The following is a 20514-nucleotide window of genomic DNA, read 5'->3' as shown; positions in this document are numbered from 1 at the left end:
GACTGAATTTTTCATGGGTAAGCTGAACCAGGGAGGCAAAGCTGCTCTGATACTGCTCGGTCTGTCAGTGGCCTTCAATATGGTCCCACATGAAAGGCTCCTGGAGAGACTTGCTAACACCGGCCTGGGGGAGACCGCCTTAACATGGATGTCATCCTTCTTGGCAAATAGATCTCAGGACATATACCCCCGCTTTCTCATCCTTGGTCCGGCCATGAATGTGTCCCTCAGGGCTCCATTCTCAGTCCTACCCCTTTTAATATATATCTAGCCCCCTTGCATTTGTGGTAGAAGAAGAGGGCATTAAAAATGTTTCCTATGCTCATAACATTCAGCTGATTTTTACATGTGAAAAAGGAACCGACTTTGACGGGGCAATCATTAGGTCTTGCCTCACAAAGGTTTTTAACTGGCTTAAGATTATTCAGCTGAAGTGCAATCCTGTCAAAACTGAAGTTGTTTTCTTTGGTAATCCAGAAACGCCTGACTGGAGCTCTTGGTGGCCAAAAGATTTGCTGTCCCCGCCTGTGGAAAAGGAGAAATCAAAAAAACTTAGGAACTGTCATGGAGAAGCCACTCTCCATGAACTTTCAAATCCAAAAACTAACTGCTGCTTGCTTTGGCATACTCCAGATGCAAAATAAATTCTTGCCACTGTTACCGCTTGTGAGTTGAAAGATGATGGTGCAGGCTCTGGTGACATCAAAGCTTGACTATGTCAACAGCTTGAACATCGGTCTTTCCAAATCCCTTATCCAGTGCCTACAAGTGGTAAAAAAAGCAGCGGCCACAGCTATCCTGAGACCTAAACCCAGATCTAGTATGAGCCCTATTCTTAAGTCTCTACACTAGCTTCGCATAAAAGAAAGGATCGACTTCAAAGCAATGACCATCTTCTTTAAAGCTTTCCACAGCTTAGGAGCTGGCTACCTAAATAAGCATGTTAATCTCTACACAACACCTAGACCCCCTAAGATCTTCCAATGCCAACCTGGCGATCGTGCCTAAAATATGCTGTGCCCGCACTGGAGGCAGATCCCTCAGCTTTCTAAGTGCAAAATTGTGGCATAGACTCTCTGAGACTAACCACAGACCAACTCTCTTTCAGGAAGAATTTAAAAACCTGGCTTTTTAATAATTGAAGGGTCTTTTAAATGTTTTTCTCCCTCTGTCACGCGCCAGGACACTGTAGTCTGAGTAGCTGCTTGCTTTATTAAATGCACTATTTAATTTCATTTCATTAGGTCCCTGACAGCGCAAAGGAACACTTGTCCAAATTCTAAGAGTCTTATTTATGAGGCCTTGCTTCACTTTTATGCCGCTGGTTAGTCACTTTTTGTGACTCAATGTTAAAAATGTGCCATGTTGTGTCCTATTTACAAAGTGAAAAATATAAAAATGGCAATGCCTGCGGTACAGTTCTTGTAAAATATAACTTAATTTATAGAAAAGATACCACTGATTGTCCTTTCCCGACCTAGAATTATGGTCAAGAGTTAAATCACAATTGAATTGAAAAACTTTGTTCCTATATAAGCAAAAATACCAAATTAATCACTCTGAAAGAAGTTATCAAAGCTATTTATTTTTTGTTGTTAAGCTTATTCATTTTTCTCTTATTTTTTGAAAACACTTATTTTTGAACACACACATATATATATATATATACACAACTGTACACAATTACACACAGTCTATACAATACAACCAAAGGTAATTATTTTTAAAAAGAACCAATATGCTGGTCCAAAAATCCCACAAATATTTCAATAGAAGGACGTTGACTTATAATTATGTCACAACATTCCCAATATGGGGTCACCAACAATAAGTATGAAGGAGCTACAAAGGGTCCAATCCGTTCTCCCTCCAATTTATACCATGCTCCTTATTTTTAATGTTATGTACTGTATCACAATTGTCTTATGTTGATGCCTTTATACATGCAGTCGACGCGTTTCAGCCTTTCTTTTAATTCAGGCCTCTTCAGGACTTTGGGGCAATTCAACCAATTAAATCCTAGGATCCATCTCTCCTGGGATATAATTTATCAATATCCATAAATTGTCAAGTCTTCACAACACTCAAGACGCTAGGGGGGATCCTCAACCCAAACCTGTATCCACCTCCCACTTTTAAGGGGTCAAGGCTCCCATTTCTTAAAGGGCGGCTACAGCATAGTCTTCAAGCCACAATCAGTGTGTGTGATAAGGGACCAAATCACCATCAACTCCCGCAACCGAGAAAACGCCAATTTACAAAGTGAAGCATCTAGGCAGATGCATCACTTTGTAAACCCCTGCACCACATTATACCTGCACGAGGTATGATGTATGCAGTAAGGGTGTTCCCCCACAAAAAGGCTTGTAGAAGTGGCGCATTGAAATCGATGAGAACTCAGTGCGCCACTTCTGGACGCCATTACGTTACACCTGACTCACAGCAGGCGTAAGACTGATGCAGGTCCTTTCACATAGGGCTTACCCCATGTGAAAGGACACATTGAAGGAGTTGCGTCTATTTTCAGACACACCCCAGCAATGCATCACTTTTGCAACTACAGATACGTCAGAAATACTGAAGTATCTGTAACTCCTTGCGACATGATGCGTCGTACAGTAAATATGCTGCATCAATCATGTCGCAAGGAGAGCGCACTAAGAAGTAACGCATCCCTGTTTTCACACAGCGATGCATCGCTTCTCATAAATAAGGCCCTAAATGTGTTTACATCTAATATTCAAGGATAGTTGTGTTTTTTCAATATTGTAACACAGCAGCAGCTCACCAATATTACTGCAAATAAGCTATGTGATGCCCTCCCATTTCTTATATGTTAGGCCTTGTTTTGATCTAAAAGAAACTTTTTTTAATCTATATTGCATGAAACATAAACACAACATTTCTCTGCAATATGGCTGTACTAGATTCTCACACATCAGGTACATAAAAAATAAATTAAAGCAAAACAGTATTTAAAACAATCTGTTAAAGAAATATTCAAGGTCATTAAGGCAAAACCTTGGTGAATAGAGTTGACTCTGTCAGGGGGCCCCCGAAAGGCTAGGGCCCTGGGCCAGAGCCCACTTTGCCCTTGCATTAAAACGTCTCTGAATGAACACGCAAGAATTCTAGCTGACCACCTGAGAGCTAGGAAGTTACCCAAGAAACTTTTCAAACGTTCCTACAAACGTGCCACTAATAACAATTGTGATGCATTACTGGAGCCACCCATGGAGAAACCACTGTAACTTTTGTCAATACCTACAGTACCCTCACGAATGCTTCTGCAAACATTGGCGAATTCTTAACAGCTGTAAAGATAAGATTCCTCTATAACATACTCTTTATGATATAGGTGGTCAGTCATCCTTTCATCTAGGCAGGTGGCTGGTATACCAGACTCCCGGATTAGTTGTTTGATTTTGATATTATTCTTAATCCGCAGCAGGTCTATTAAATCCCTTGGACCCTCCACCAAATTTTTTGTTATTATTGTTCTTGTGCAGCTGCTGGCTGCGGGTCTATTGATGACAACAATACTTGTAGGATAGTTTCACTTGCAAATAAAGCTACAATCAATTGTTTAACGCTTCCATTTTGTGGTGATTGGTGTGCGGTTTCTTTGTAGACATGGCTGAATTTAGAGGGTTAGCGTATGATGACGCTTTTTATCAGTCCATACTTGACACTATCCCAATCATCCTTGACAGTGTTATTAACTCAGCAGGGCCAAGTGTAGATGACTTGGTCTAGGTACTCATTCTCAAGAAATACCATTCTCGTACTCTCATACATGGAGCCATTATGGCTGAAATTTAAGAGGCAATTGTGCTCCCTCTGGCCTCATCGTCACTGTTGCTCCACGCTTATTTCTTCAAGCTAAAGCCTTCTGAAAGCTTGATCTTTAATAGCAGGGCGCTGTACGCACGATTGGCTAATCTTGATTATAAGCACTCTGTGAAAAGAGTGGCTGACTCCATTTTAATAGAAATAATAGTACTCTAATCTCAAACCACAACCACTTATTACAGCAACCCTATTCAGGAAAAACCAATAAGAATCCAACAAATCTAATAAAGTCTTCAAAGACTCCTTATTGCTCTAAAAAATAGAGAAATTTAAGAAAGATGTAGCAAGGTTTAAACATGATAAAGTCTATCCGTGTACCAGTGATAGCTATTCCCCACCTGAATTTAACAGAAAGGGATTCAGGTATGGCTCAACTTACTCTGACACTAGCTCAGAGGATAGCTCTAGTGAATTAGAGACATCTACGGGTGACAGACAACAGTATAGGTCCATGGTAGGTTTATTAGGTCTAATTGGCAGCGGGCCAACCAACACCACATTTTTAACAGCGGTGGCCCCCCACACTGTGGGGCTTTCCACCTCAACAATTCCAGCCTCTGATGGCTCCATTTCAAACATACCCTCAAGAATTCACCAACCAGTCTTTATTAGGGTTTGGCTCAGGAAGGTCCAGAGGCAAACGGAGAAACCCACAAACATAGGTACACTGGAATCAACCACCTGCTCCGCATATAGGCACCACAGCCAAACGAAGAAGAACTCACCCCAACCAGGGATCAGTGCAGACACAGTTTGATAGTCAATCTCAGTAAGAGGACTCGTATATGTGATGATGAACTTGTTTAAATCGAGGACTAGGTTTTGTGGCGACTTATGATGGAGATGCTTTCCAGGTCCAGTGTAAACTGGCACAATTCTTCCGCAAGATACGCTTGCACTACTTCTTCAAAGACAAAGAACCAATACAAGTTTCTACACATGACCATATTATAGGTCTTAAGAAACGTTCCACCTTTAATTCACCCTCAAACAGTGTCCCACCACAAGTGCTTACTTTCGAGAGAGCTGTCCAAGAAGATATAGCCAATCTATGCACCAACACAAAATGCACATATAACAACTTACCGGAGAAGGAACAATGAGCCTCACTGAAATTAACAGAGGATCATGAAGTAACCATCAAGCCTGCAGACAAAGACAGAGCCATTGTCATTTTAGACACTAATGTATATCGAGGAGAACGCCTGCACAAGTTGGTAGATAGAAGATTCTATCATTCTCTTAAAGAAGATACCACGAAAGGATCAGGAAAGCCATCTGTGACCATGTAAACAAAGCCACCAATGCAGGTTGGATAACTACTCAAGAAGCGGTATTCCTGCAGACCACGCATCCGGTGATGCCATATTTTTACTGCCTGCCGAAGGTGCACAAACCCCTAAGACCACCCCTGGGCAGACCTATAATATCTGGCCTGGGTTCTATTTTAGAACCATTATCCACATTTGTCGATCACTTTCTGAGGCCCATAGTAACAAAAATGCCTCGTATCTTCAAGATAAGAAGGATGTGTTACACCTTTTGCCGGAAGTGTATTTTGAAATGGAGAGAGACTATTTAGTCTTCTTCAATGTTGAATATTTATACTCCTCCATCCCTAAGGATGAGATCTTGGATACCATTGTCTCAATATTCACCGACACGGATCTTGGTTCAATAACTCCAGTTCATTTCATCATGGCCTGTGCTCAACTGGCCATGAAGGAGAACTTTTTTGGATTTGAAGAGACCATCTACCTACAAATTTCAGGGGCCAAAATGGAGAGTGTTTTTGTGCCAAGTTTGGCTAATTTGTATGTTCACTCGTTTCAGCAGAGACATGCTCTTACACCGAACAACCCCTTTCATGAGTCGATCTGCTTAAGGAAGCAGTATGTTGACAATGTTTTGGTAGTCTGGCGGGGCAATCCTGATTCCATCTTACAGTTCCAACAATGGTTGAACACATAGGAATGAGTTCCTGAAATTTACAGTCGAGCTGGATAAAAACAAAATAGCATTTTTGGATGTATCTATCTTCTATACATCTACCGAGTTAGAGAGTGAATTATATTGCAAGCCCATGACATGCAATTATTTGCTGAGTTATGATAGTCAACACCCAGAATCCTCGTTGTGTGACAATCTGCTGTACGGACAATTCCTCCGTGAATGGAGGAATTGTTCAACATTGAGTAAATACAAAGAACACCCAGGAAATCTAGCTGACCAACTGAGAGCTAGGAAGTATACCAAGAAACTTTTCAAACTTTCCTACAAATGTGCCACTAATATTAATCGTGATGCATTACTTGAGCCACCCATGGAGAAACCACCATTAGGAAGACTAACGTTTGTCAATACCTACAGTACCCTCCCAAATGGCCTACAGAAATGCGTCCAAAAACATTGGTGGATTCTTAACAGCTGTAAAGATACAATTCCCCTGCCACTCTTTTCATTAAAAAGAGGTTCCAAATTACGGGACAAATTAGTACACACTCGACCCCAAGGTGTGCGACCTAGAGCAGTAGGAACCCTATGGGACCTTCCTGCAGTCCAGGGCCACTTTCACTGTGGGGAATGTGCTATTTGCCCACAGACCCAATCGTCAAAAACCAAAGACATATGAACCAATAGACCCTGGGTCCAGACCAATTTCACCAATTGCAACAGTGACAATTTGATCTATTTAATCACTTGCTCATGCAAAAGTCAATACGTGGGCATGACTACTCGAAAAGTCAAATTGAGCATGTTGGAACACAAGAGCACATTCAGGTGTAAAAAGACAATCACAAAATTGACTAAACACTTGTAGATTCTGACCACAAAGCCGAAGATTTTTATTGGACAGTGCTAGAAAAACCCTACATACCACCACACATCAGTGATATGTCCAAATTTCTCTTCATTAAAGAACTAAAATGGGTATTCAAACTACGTAGTGACTAAACAATGGCATACTACGGACTGCCTTACAAAAATAGGTGGTATCATAATGTGGCCGTTGTGCGAGACCTGGAATGTTTTTCCCCATCTATGTACACCGTACAGCTGAATAAAAGAGATTTCATTGGTGTATACCGTTATGGCCGCGTAGTAACATCTAGCATGAATAGTTGGTACATTACATTATTCAACAGGTGAATACTTTAGTGGACATATATGTGTTTTGAGGACATTAGAAGGTCCTTCAGAATTGCATTTGATATCTTAGATAATGGTTTGCATACTCTAAGCGGAGCCAGAGCAGTAGACACGAGCATTCTCCTGTTTTCCTGGTCTGTATAAACATTTTAGTGAGGACATTCTTTCTCCTGTTTTGTCTGTTTTTGTTTGAACACCGAAGTGATGATACCCGTAGTCTTGGCCAGTTGCCGATGTTGTTCAGAGTCTTTGAGATTATTAACACTGATTCAGTGATATTAGCGGAAGGCCCTGCTACATACTATGTTCCTTCCCTTACTGAGGTGTTACAGATATCTGTTTTTTTAACTACACACCGCTACCTTTCATATATCATGCCATGTTTTTATAGTTTAAGATTACACTAGACACTATGTTATGTTATTATTCTACTTTTTTGCACTTGAAGCAGTGAAGATGCCTGTTGGCATATTAATGGCCAGTGCATGTGGGAGGACTGGTTAGATAGACGGATACAGGTGGTCAGGAGGTCGATCTTTACTTGTCCTCTCTGCCATTGTGTTTTCCAGAGCGGGCCTTTTTGACCTGAGTTGTTACCGGGCGAGGTGAGGTCCAGTCCTCGTACAAGACGGGTGAGCAAAAACTTTTTAATTGATTGTGATGTATTTGTAGCATTTAGTTGTTTGAGGTGGACACCTCATGCACCATTGTATTTCCTACCGGCCTGGAGATTCGGCCCCTTTTTCTCATTTAAGAGTACTAGAATATCAGTTTTTTTACAGGTGCCTTCTACATCCCTTTGATACGGAGGATTCATATTTGGCACAAGAGGTTGTATTAATCACAACCTTTATTTTTAGTATTTTTAATATTTGAATTGGTTTTCCATTTGTTCACTGGTTTTGACACACTATTTTAATGCAGTAGCTACAAAATGTATAGGCAGGTCCCGAAGAAAGCTGTGGACTATCTGTCCAAAAGGCTGAAACATGTTGACCTTATTTACAAGCAGTGATGTTTAAAACAGCTTTTTGCACTGTTTTTAATAAGGATTGCAATAGATACCCTAATAAAAGTTTTTCTCTCTTGTAAATCCTTTTTTTAATCTTCACTTACACATTTGCACTGCACTCATCACTCCCGCTATACTATTTGGTATCACTCCTATGGGTTTTTGAGAGACTGATTCCTCTTGTTTCTCTGTTCCTCCTTCATGACTCTTTCAAGACCAATCCACTAAATACCCCTCTATGATCAAGAGGTACAGTGGATGGTAGGATGGATACCCAGATGATGATTCTGATCACTTCGGTGAGTGATGGGAATCTGATTATTCGTAAGGGTCTCTTTAACATATAAAAAGCATTTTTTTGTGGTACTCTTTATGACATAGGTGATCGGTCATCCATTTCATCCAGGCAGTGGCTGGAATCCCAGACCCCTGGATTAGTTGTTTGTTTTTGATATTATTGATTGGGGATTTAATCTGCAGCAGGTCTATAAAATCCCTTGGATCCTCCACCACATTTTTTGTTATTATTGGACTCACTAAATACACTGGCTTTCTATGTACCTGGGATAGGCACCAAGTTACACCACCTATCAAACCTGGTGGTTAAAGCCCAATCAAATAAAGATAACCAATTATTCACATGAACTTGTGCTCAAATGACTGATAAAATGTCAGAGCTACTAATCATAGTAAGGTCTGTGGTACCAGAGGTCAAGACAATGTCGGACAGAATTGCATAAGACAAAACGGGTTTAACTGAACAAGATCATGACCTTCACCCAGATACCAAAGATACCAAAGCGAAACTGGGAACTCACCGGGAAACAACGGGATCAGAAGAAAATCTACAAAAAATATAAATAGCCCTCATACTTGTAAAGTTCAGCATTAAAATACATACAGTCCCATTTAAAAGGAAGGTGATGTATCTAAACCATCTCTCAGAAACTTCAGGACTTGAGGGAATGAATCGAACCCATGGAACTATTATCAGTATCGAATGTTAATGCTTCCCAAGCCACCTCTAACCTGGTTCCAATCACTAATACAATACAAGATAGATTAACTAAAAGAGCGAGAAAAAGATTAAGAAAAGCTCACAATAAAACAAAAAAATTAAAGAAACCTACAAACTCTACCTCATCTACCACTCCATCCACAAAAGAAATATATCAAATTTTTAGATTTTTGGAATCATGTCAGTGCGAAACAACGGCTGGCCCAAATGGTTTAGACGTATCCCGCCTCCTGCTGAAGCGGCCCATAATCCTACAATGTCACAACCAACTGCAGTATCTAATCATCAAAGTGTTAGGACAAGAGCAGGCCCAAAGAGGAATTGTCTGGCAGAGTGCAATGGAAAACGTGGTTAGAGGGAAGCGTGTTAATAATGTTGCCTCTTCAGAAAATATTACAACTAATATCAAGTCTATAGTATCTTCTGCACAACCAGATGTGGATGACATCATACCAGGTGATGGGAACACTCAAGGCATGCAGATGTCACTTGAGACTTGTGGTAACATAAAAAAGGCAAAGTTAGTGAATAACAAGTATCCAGATGCAACTTTGAAATTAGTATTTACCCCATGGTATACCTCAAGGGGCCCCACGATATTTTGAATCGTGGTTATATTCTGAAACTGTTGAACTCAATCCCAGAGCTTAAAGACTTAACATCGGCAGACTTAGATTTGGTTGAATTTAAACAAGATCCCAATAATCCCACCAAAGAGATGACTTTTACAACTTGACACCGAGTTGAAACCGTTAACAAAATTATAGCAAACAGCTTATAATTTGAGAAATGGGGCATCAAAATATGGAAAAGCTATGAAAATCAATATCAAAATAAATATCCAATCTTATTGATTCCGAAGCTGTCAATCCATAGCCCTGCTTCAATAGATTTCTCTAAAATTATAAGATCAGGAGGGCATACCAGGGTATTAAAAGGAGCTTCAGGGCCACTATTTAATCTAGACACCTTATCCGTGATCAAAGTTACTAGTTGCAACCCAAGCTTGCGAGGAGCTAAAGAAAAATACAATCCTTAGTGATGACTGGAGCTGGCTTCCTAAAATACTCATAAAAGGGAAAGCTGAAACACATGAATATTGCTTAAAAGGCCCAACCAAGGATCTAAAACCTTTTAATATTTGCTTGTGGATCACTAATGGCCTAAAAACCCTCATAGAGGGTGAAGATACAGTAACCTTTTTAAGGGACTTTGTTGTTTTAATGTTCCAAGAAACATGGAATATGATAAAGGAACCTCTCATTGGATATTACTAGTATTCAAACTTTACATGCCGTACGTCAGGTTTCGGTCGCACAAACGGCGGCTTGTCTATCTATGTATCTTTGAGCTTGGATGTCAAACATTATGAAATCGATGTCCAATTAGCATGGCTTCAGTGCATTACATTAGACATCAAACAACCTACAATATTTATAAATGTTTATCTAAGCTCAAAAGACTCTGTCAAGACATCTCAATTTACCGTACTATGAGAAGTAGTCGATTTTTTGTACCATGATCACCCAGCCACTTTGTTAATTATCTCAGGATTATCTCAATGTGCACCTCCTTATCAAAAACTGCACTAATAAACAAAGCACAGCGCTAACACAGATGTGCCATTCCCAGCTCAATAAATAAAATCTTATGTTACTAAAAGAAGACATCCAAAATCCCAACAAGAGTGTACCAACGTTAAAAAAAGGTCAACTCTCCATTATTGATAATTCCATCATCTCAATGGTGCTGACACCCTCCTTCTACGATTATCAAGTGATACCTAGGATAGAAAGCGACCATAATTCACAAACCATTTCCCTGGTACTATCAGTTGCCTACCTGCACGAAGCAAGAGTCATGATAACTGGGTCAACATCCTTTAGCCTGAAAAGACTAGTGTGGAACTCAAGAAACCAAAAGGAAATATGGGAATTCCTAGAACCTGTAATTACTAAGGCGCTGAGTAAGAAAAGACAAGGGAAGTCTATGGTAGATATCTGGCCTAGACTGTGTACTTCCCTTTTGGATCATGTCCCTCCTTCTACCACATCAAATGGGTCCATTATGAGGCCTAAAAAATTAGGATGGATTTACAAATAGGCTGCTTCTTAAAAAAGAGAACTTAATAGATCAATATGGGTCACTTTTAGAAAACCAAATGGAGTAATAAAAACCTCGGAACTTCAATAAACTAAAAAGACTCAGAAAGTTCGATAAAATTAAATGTGGAAAGCCAAACATATGTACTATGAATGAATATGGACCAAGCTGCATTTTTCCTGCAAAACAAAAAATTTGAAAGTATTCTGGGGCTGGACATAATAAATAATCTTAAAATGGTAGTAAAAGAGCGAATAGTGCTAATATATCTCTGAATTCTGCTGGGCGTCTTTTTATCCAATCTTTATGGTTCATTTGCGGACAAAATGCTTAATAATAATGCTGTTCATCAAAAATCTAGCCCGACGAGCAGAGAAGATGGTGGAACCCCTAGGAATGTCTGGAATTGCATTCAAGCTGAGCCACAAATTAAAGAGACATGGCAAACAGAACGAGTACAAATGGCAATAAGCAGGATTAGATCGAATGGTGCGCCAGGCCCTAATGGAATCCTAAACTAAACTTTTAAAGGAAAGCTTGATCTTTGGCCAGAGATTTTAACAATCTTGTTTAATAAAGTTAATAAATCTAAAATGATTCCAGAGTTGTGACAGGGAAGCATAATTCAGCCAATCCACAAAAGTGATCCACAAGACAACACATCAAATTTTAGGCTAATTGCCCTAACAGGCGTGCAGGCAAAAATCTTCCCAAGCTGTTTGCTGAATGACTTGGAAAAATGGGCCGCAAAGGAAGATCTAATTCCAACCTTCCAAACTGGCTTTCGAAGGGTCGAGTCAATGATTACAAACTTGACCTTACTGACTTTATTGGCTGAAAGATCAAAATATAGAAAGCAAAAACGATTTATTTGTTTTGTCGACCTTAAGGCCGCTTTTGATTCTGTTCCGCACAATTTACTATGGGTTAAGCTATCTGATGGGGTATCCCAAATCAATTGTTTGACATGATTAAATTACTATATACTAACACATGGGATCAGGTTAAAGTCGGAGGTGGCAGATGCACAACTCGCCGATTTGAAACTAAAAGAGGTCTTAAACAGGGTTGCGCCCTGGCTCCATGCCTTTTCAATCTTTTTATGGCTGACCTACCATTGTTGTTTAAAAACGTCAATACCTACTCACCTACTTAGGCCAATATATGAAATATTTACAATATGCAGATGACAGCATATTGTTAAGCCAAACTGCCATAGAATTAAGAAGATTAGTTGATTCATTCAACAACTATATTCCGCTAATACAAATAAATACTAAGAAGACAAAAAATAATGACGATTGGTGGCAAAAAATCAGACAAGAGAGAATGGATTATTAATAGGTTACATATTGAAACTGTGAAATTCTACAAGTATTTGAGAATCACATTCAACAATAAATTGTCTTTTAATCAAAATTTAATCAACCTCAAAGCAAAAGCGACAGCTTTGTCCTTTGCATTTAGAAAGTTGAGAGATAGGTTGGCATGTCCAAACCATGGGCATTTAATTAAGGTTATTAAAGCAAAGTTGATTTCTTCTTTGGCCTACAGTTCAAAGATTTTTCAAGGGAAAGATGCAGAAATCCTTGATAACTTACAAATAAAAGTTTTTAAATCTGTTTTTAGGATTCCAAGGTACATAGGGCATGTCAATGTCAGATTGGAATTTGGTCTGAAAAAACAAAGGGCCAGATGTAGGAAGCCTAATTCCGGTCGGTAACGGCCGAAATTACCGAATTTTGGCCGTTATCGACCGGAATTAGGCTTTTCAGATGTAGGTGGCCAATTTGTAGAATTCGGTAATTTACAGAATCAGTAACTTTAGGAATCAGTAAATTACCGAATTCTTTACATATCAATTCGGTAAATTACTGAATCCTTAATGTAGAGAGCACTCAAGTGAGTGCTTTTTACATTTAGGGATTCTTTATTTACCACCAACTATTATTTGGTGGTATATTCCGTATTCCTTTCAAAAAGCAATTTTAGCTTTTAATTCAGTGCCATGTGGCAAACATGCATGCCCTGCATGTCTGCCACATGTGCACCCATGCTCTATACAGGGGTGCAACAGAGGTGTCAATGTGACATCCTGCCACCTTTGTAGGTCTACCCCCTAATACAGATTCGGTATTTACCAAATCGGTAATTCTCATTCATTCCTACTTAGAATCGGTAAATGATATTTACCTACATCTGGCCCAAACTCTGCTAAGACGCTAAACAATCTGCCTTTTTAAAATCCTTATATTATTTTTTCTGCTCAGACCAGGGCACCCCTGCAAACCAATTTTGGCAAAAGATAATGAGGTACGAGCATGCTAGGAGTTAGAGAACTCATCTAATGGAAAGTTTAAATAATTTTAAGTCTCCGTCTTTTGAAGACTTAGTCAGGAGCAAAGCAGTGTACAAAAAGACAATAAATCGATCAGCGATGTTTTATCGATTCTCTTAGATAGGATGAGCTCACCAAAAAAAATTACTCTTCGTCAGTTTTAACTCATTTACTAAATTAGAACCTCAATCAATTCTCACAATCCATTTAAAATCATTTTTAAGGGACAGATTTATGTTGTTACAGTTTGAGAGATATCCTACAAAGGATGGAATCCCGATATGGGAACAAAATTGGTCCTCAAACAGCTGTAGGTTACGTGGCTTTTATGAAAAATCTTTTATGCACAGTGTAACTACTTGCCCTAAGCTGCTAGAAGAGAGGAAAGTTCTGTTGAAATCCATCTTTAACGAATTAGTGGTGAGAACATGTCGACAAGCTATCATAACCTGTCTCACTGGGAATATGCCCCGTCTGACCCCAAAATTTGTAAAGTTCGTCCTCATTGCAAAAAAAAAAGCTATTCTCTGATGTGACACCCAACATCAGTCGCATGCCTAGAGTATTATTAATTAATGGTTTTGCAGGATATTGCTAATCCCGTTAACATTAAAGGAAAATTTGTAATCCCAAAAATTGTTCCTGAGGATCAGTGCATGACCCCGAATCTGAAGTACTAAAAGATGTTAAACATTTACAGTAACTGAAAAAAACATAAAAAATAAAAAAAAACAGGTTTTAAAAGAATGTAATTTCCCGTAGTAGCTGGTAAAGTCCTAATACTAAATCAATTATCTAGATAGTGTTATCCATTTTGATTAACAGCTCAGGACATTTTTGACCTGTTAGACTATGCACAATTGCACTTTAATTGTCATTGCTAAATGTAAGACTCTGTACAAGTGCTTCTACCCATTGCTGCTAACTGTAAGATATTGCACAGGTACATCCTAATTTTTGAAAAGCCAACATATGTATTCCAAAATTGGAGGTAGGGCAGGCAATCCCCTTGAGAACGTTTTTATCTTTCATTTGGAGAAGTGCTTTTTGTGACTACTGCAAAATGTTAAACAATTTTTAAAATGTACCTTGATATTATTATTATTAGATTGGAATACATGTGCTTTTGATTTTTTATACTTTCAGTTTTAGATGTACCAATGTAACACAATATTGCTCAACAAAATGTATTATATGTGCACTGTTGGCTAAAGATGTGATACTAGTTAATTTAATCAGGTGATAATTGGTATAATAATGCTCATAACCAAATGTGTTTTTAAAAATGTGTATTCGTTTGTAATGATTTTTATTAATCAACAAATACTGTATTTTCTTCTTAAACCTTCTAACTTACAACTCTGTATTGAACTCTTACATATCACCCACTTGAAAAGGCAATGTCAGTCAATGGGATTACATAGAATTAGTGTGAAAACTATTCTTAGGGCAAAAATGAATAAACTCTCTTCAGGATAGCTAGGCCTCTATCAAGGGAGCCCTGAAAGGATGACGGCCCTGGGGCAGAATACATTTTTTACATGCCTGAAAAACTCAGTGTGCACTCAAGGTGGGAATGGAAGTATTTCAGGTACAGCCAATGGTATAACCAAGTGCCATGCATGTGTAGGGAATGTGTACGTGCAACTCATTAAAGCAAGCACAGTACTAACAGCATGTGGCACACATTAAGCTAAAGTAGCTGTAAGGTACACACAGGAAAATGGGCACATGTCCATGCAGACCTTTACAAAGGTATGACAAGTTAACACCATCTATGTGTAGATCAACAAATATCTAACTTCAAAATACCTAACACATATCCAACATACATCATAGGGGCAACTGCAACCTAAATGATGTGGACAGTGGCCAGGACAACACAAAATAATTAACATGTCATAACACACTCAATGCACTTTATGCATCAATCAGAGTTCATCCCATGTATACATCAATCCAACATTACCCCTTACTCTGTGTAAATCCAGCATTGGACCCAAGGTTACATCATGCTAACCACTACAAATGGATCAGGGATCAAACAAGCACAACTAACAATACAAGACCATCAAATAGTTAGAAAAGGAATGGCAGGAGCAATGTCTTCCACATTTTGAAAAGTTTTAATACAGAATGAAAAAGCCAACAAGGTAAAAAAAAGGCCAAGGGCCAGTCCATTGTAAAAACATGCATCGCAGCACAAGGCTGTGCCACCACTCTTGCCTTTTCAGATGCTGCCAGGGAACCTGCTCACAAAGGGGTATTCATTTGCCACCACTTGTACCTCAAAGATGGGACGTGGTGGGGGGCTGAGGTCTAGGGAGGGGTGGGTTTTCCTTGGGAAGATTTTTTTTAATTGCTGGGGCTGGGTTCAGAGGGTGGGGATGCAGTTTCTCTGGGGTGTAGTGGGAGGTGAAAGGGATGGTTTTTTCTTTGGGAGGGTTTTTTGTTTTGTTTTGGGGGGCTGGGATGCAGTTTCTCTGGGGTGGATTGGGAAGTAGAAAGGCTGAGTTTGGGAGAGGTAATTGGCACTTTCGGAGGGGCAGGTATCACATGGGAAAGGCAAGAGCAAACAAGACATCCTCACAAGGAAAATGGGTCAGGTATTCAAGATGGTATTCAGGTTGGGAGGAAGAAGAAGTGGAATTGTGAGCTGTGTCTGCTATCTGCATTGTGTGTTGTGTTGGGATCTGTTGTGTGGGTGATTATGACTGTTTGTGTTTTGTGCCTGTGTGTGCTGTCGACATGCTCGGTATTGTGGAAGGGTCTGTGTCTGTTGCTGTGTCATTCGTGAGTATGGGTTGGTCTGTGGAGGGCTCTGTGAGTGTTGCCATATCATATGCTGGGATGGGTGTGTCTATTGAGAGCTCTGGGTGTGTTGATATATCATCTGCTGGAATGGGGGTGTCTGTGGAAGGCTGCAGGTGTGTTGCTGTGGCATCTGGAGATATGCTGGGCTGGTGGGGGGTAATGAGGGGGTGAGTGTCTGCTGTGTGCTTGCATGTTTGAGTTTTTGGGATGTTTGTGTTTATGTGTGGGACCTGTGTATGATGATGTGTGTACATGCTTAGGTGTTCCTGTGCTTGGAATTAAAATGGGAATAGGGAATTTGGATGGGGAAGGGGCAGGCGGTGGAGTGAAAAGGTGGGATGGGAGGAGAACTGCCATAAGGGAGGAGCCCAGAGCTTGAAAATATCTCTGTGGGGCAGACATCGCAGTTTGAATGACTTCCAGTTAGGCCATCATCTGGGTCATCTGGTTGCCTTGCCGCTGGCTGGCATTCAGAACTTCAGCCTGACCCACAGAGACGCTCCTCAGGAGGTCAATAGACTCCTCACTCAGGGCTAACAGGGGCAGGGCTGAGATGCCTGGCGCAAAGGAGATCACTCCCCTCTTGCGGTATGTGGAAGGGATAAATTGAGGGGACAACAAGGAGGATGGAGATTTAACTGGGGGTGGCGACAAGGATGAATCTACTAATGATCCTGTGGCATCCGCTACCACTTGGGAGTGTCCACCGGTGGATGACTCAGAACTTGTGGAGCTTGAGATCTCCACACCCTCCTGGTCACTAGTTCCCTCTGTGTCTGACATCTCATATCTGGAACTGCTGTGTCTCCACTGATATTGGCCCCTTCTCCTCCACTTGCCCTGGAGATATCTGTATTGACACGTAACATGGATTTAATGTGACTGCATTTCGATACCTGAACACCACAAATCAACAGAAAACATTGAAGACGTCCATATATCACACCGGCTTCATGGGTCAGGTTATGTACATGCATGCTACATAACCTGCAAAACAGTTGGGTTCACTCATGTCATAACCCCATACAGAACCAAATTCATTTATGGAATCATCTACACTCCATATTTATGCCCATATTAGGATAGTTGATTACCTTGCATACTTTGGCACTTGTAGTATATCATTCTAAAAAAAATATATATAGGCTGATTCCAAGTGTGAGATTTTTGCAATGCTCACAATAGGCCTAGAGTAAAACAAATCTATTACTCATAACACATCATGATGTCATGAAGGTCAGGTTAAACACCAATGTACCATCAGTTCGTGTTGTGGCAGACATCATGTCACATGCAAATGCTCATTGCACACAAATGATACTTTGGACGCCAAATTAAATCATATGTTTGCTATCTGAAGAGTCAAATGAAATATGTACACATGTAGTTTAGCTATGTAGAAAAACAAAGAGGAGTGAGAAGCTAAATTGGGGCAACCGTAAGCGATTTATCACATTTAATCACAGATAAAATTCCCTAAAAAACATTGCGGTCAAAACATTTGGGAGATAGATACTCCGAATTCACACAACACAAGACTCCATATAGCCATGTGAACATTCATAATTCTGCTTGGTGCAGGCGATGATGCCAGTAATAGATTGTATATGCAGAGGCCAATACACCTTTGAAGGTTTTGGGTATCCCTGAACATCTGTGACATGAATATGTGGGATCACTAGAGTTCCGATGGGCAGGAATATCACACCGCTCTTTGGTATTGCAGACTCAGATTGCCTTGTCAGGATAAGTGTAGACACTCACACTTGTTTCCTACAGTTCTTCATCTCACTCCCTCATGCATGTCACCAGTCAGTGAATGAGTGTTTTGAAACACTATTGCAGATGAACCATCAACTGGCAAATGCACACTGGCCAACATGTAAGCTTTAATACTCGTAGTATCGAAATTGTATTCTGCATTACACTCAGGACTGTGTCTGTAGGTCCAGTCTTAAAACTACATAGTGATACTGGCTCAGTGAACTAATGATACATGCATATCTCGTATGACCTGTGCCGATAATTGCAACTTCTGAGCTGCCTTGTGTCTCTGATAAGGGGAACAAGGTCACACCATGGAAATAAGTTTGCCCTTTCACTCTATTGACCGGCGCCATCCGCACCTTGGGGCGTGGTGCCCTTAGTGGCATCTCGGACGGGAGCCAGTGTGTTTGTAGGTGGACGGAAGTGAGGGGCCCGGTGTAGTATCCCTTTAACAGTGTGCTACTGCCTTACTATGCTGTTTCCACCATCGCTCTAGAATTGTTCATGTTTGATATGTACATTCTACATTCTCTGTGTGGTGGTTGACCATTCCTCCTGAGTCTTGCCTACAAGTGGTTGTACAAGCTGATTCCTTGGTACTGAATAAAGTACTCTTCTTCCAATACCTGTTTCAGTTTACTTCATAAACTGGCGACGATCGGGATCATATGAAGAAGAATTTATCATATGAAGAAGGACCCATCTGCTATTTTAAAAGAAGAAGTATTATTTTTTTTTTTACTATTCCTGTCTAAGAAACCAAGGATCAGCGTTCACGCGTTTACAAAGGTATTTCATTTCTTGTTTTCCCTATGTGTAATATGATAGCACCAGCGGCTGCAATTTTGACATAGTGCTTTGATCGCACCGGCGGCAGTTCATCACAACGTGTGCTCCTAAACCGTTTTTTTTTCTACTTAATGCGCATATCTTTATACTGCAGCGCGCAACGACCTTACGTTCACTATCTCTGCCTAATTTCAGTTTTCGACGGTGTTGTTGCCTTTATTTGTTTACTGAGACTTTCATTTTTACAAAAAATCACAGCGCTAACCTGTTTACGTTTGAAGCTGATTTGACATTCCATCACGCACTGCTTCGCGAGCTCCCCACGAGCTCCAGGTTCGCTTTAAAGTCTCCATTTCTGCTTCGCGTCTGCCTGCTCTACGTCAATTCATTCATGACGCATCGAACGCATTACCCTGCGTTCCTCTCACGTAAAGGTCAAAGGCAAAGCGCTGCGTAGCGGCCATCTTTACATCTATTCTTTTACTTTGTTTGATTTACCTCGTATTTTGAAGTACTGCTTGAAACACGAAACTGTGGCGTTTTTTTTGTTTCTCCGTGTTGAATTAACGCTACGCTCAATGGAACTGACTTATTACTAGAGAACACAATTTCTACTTCATCGTATTTACCAAGAAACGAAATTGACTACGGTGACTACGTTTATTTTATTAATTTATTATTTTCAATCAACCAGCCTGCTTACTTTGTATTTTTGCTCTAGTTTTCCACTGTGTTATTTGTGCAAGCTTACTTTCTCTTACAGAAATGTCTAACAATATTGCTGCTCCATCTCATTTCCTACCTACTGCTGGGGATCCTAAGGTTGAATGGGACTTGTGGTATCCCACATTTCTGGCCTATGTGGATGTAGTGGAAGAGGACGGATGTTCTCCCAAAAGAAAACTGGCTTTATTAAAGAATTGTTTGGGTGGTGCAGGCCTTAAGGAATTGGAAAACCTACCTCCCATTGATGGAGCAGGCGATTTTAATATTTTTGAGATTGTGGTAAAACAGTTAGCCACTAGATTTGGCAGGAGAATAAATATAGTTATGGAAAGGTTTAAATTTTATTCCCGTGCGCAGAAAGACGATGAGTCAATTGAGAATTACGTAGCTGTGTTAAGAACTTTAGCTGCCTCCTGTGCATTTGAGACAATCAACTTTGAGCAAGTATTAAGAGACCAGTTGATGATGAAGACCAAAAGTAAAAAAATACAAGAACGGCTGTGGATGGGCACTGAGTCCTCTCTTAATGCTGTCATTAATATAGCTAAAGGGATTGAACAATCGGAACTGTTTGTATCTGAGATCAGAAGTCATGATGTTAAAAGCAAAGTAGTAATTCCAGAGGTTGCTTTAGTAAAAGAATTCCATAACCAAAGAAAGTTTCCCACTCCTCAAACTAGGTATTTTCCTAGAGATAATAGAGCTCCTAGTAAGAAAAATCCTATTATTTGTTATAGGTGTGGTGCGAATGACCACGTTGGCAATTATAAGGGTTGTCCAGCGTGGAATAAAATTTGTGTGAAATGTAAGAAAACGGGGCATTTCAGTAAAATGTGTAGATCTCCACAGAAAGTGAATTTGTTAACTGATCTCGACTATGAGGTCTCTGAGGAAATCCAAGAAATCAACACTCTGCTATGTGTTGGTGATTCTTCTTGTCCAGGG

This window comes from Lissotriton vulgaris, chromosome 1_1, assembly GCF_964263255.1.
Source record: "Lissotriton vulgaris chromosome 1_1, aLisVul1.2, whole genome shotgun sequence".
NCBI lineage: Eukaryota > Metazoa > Chordata > Amphibia > Caudata > Salamandridae > Lissotriton > Lissotriton vulgaris.
This window is presented reverse-complemented; position numbering follows the sequence as displayed.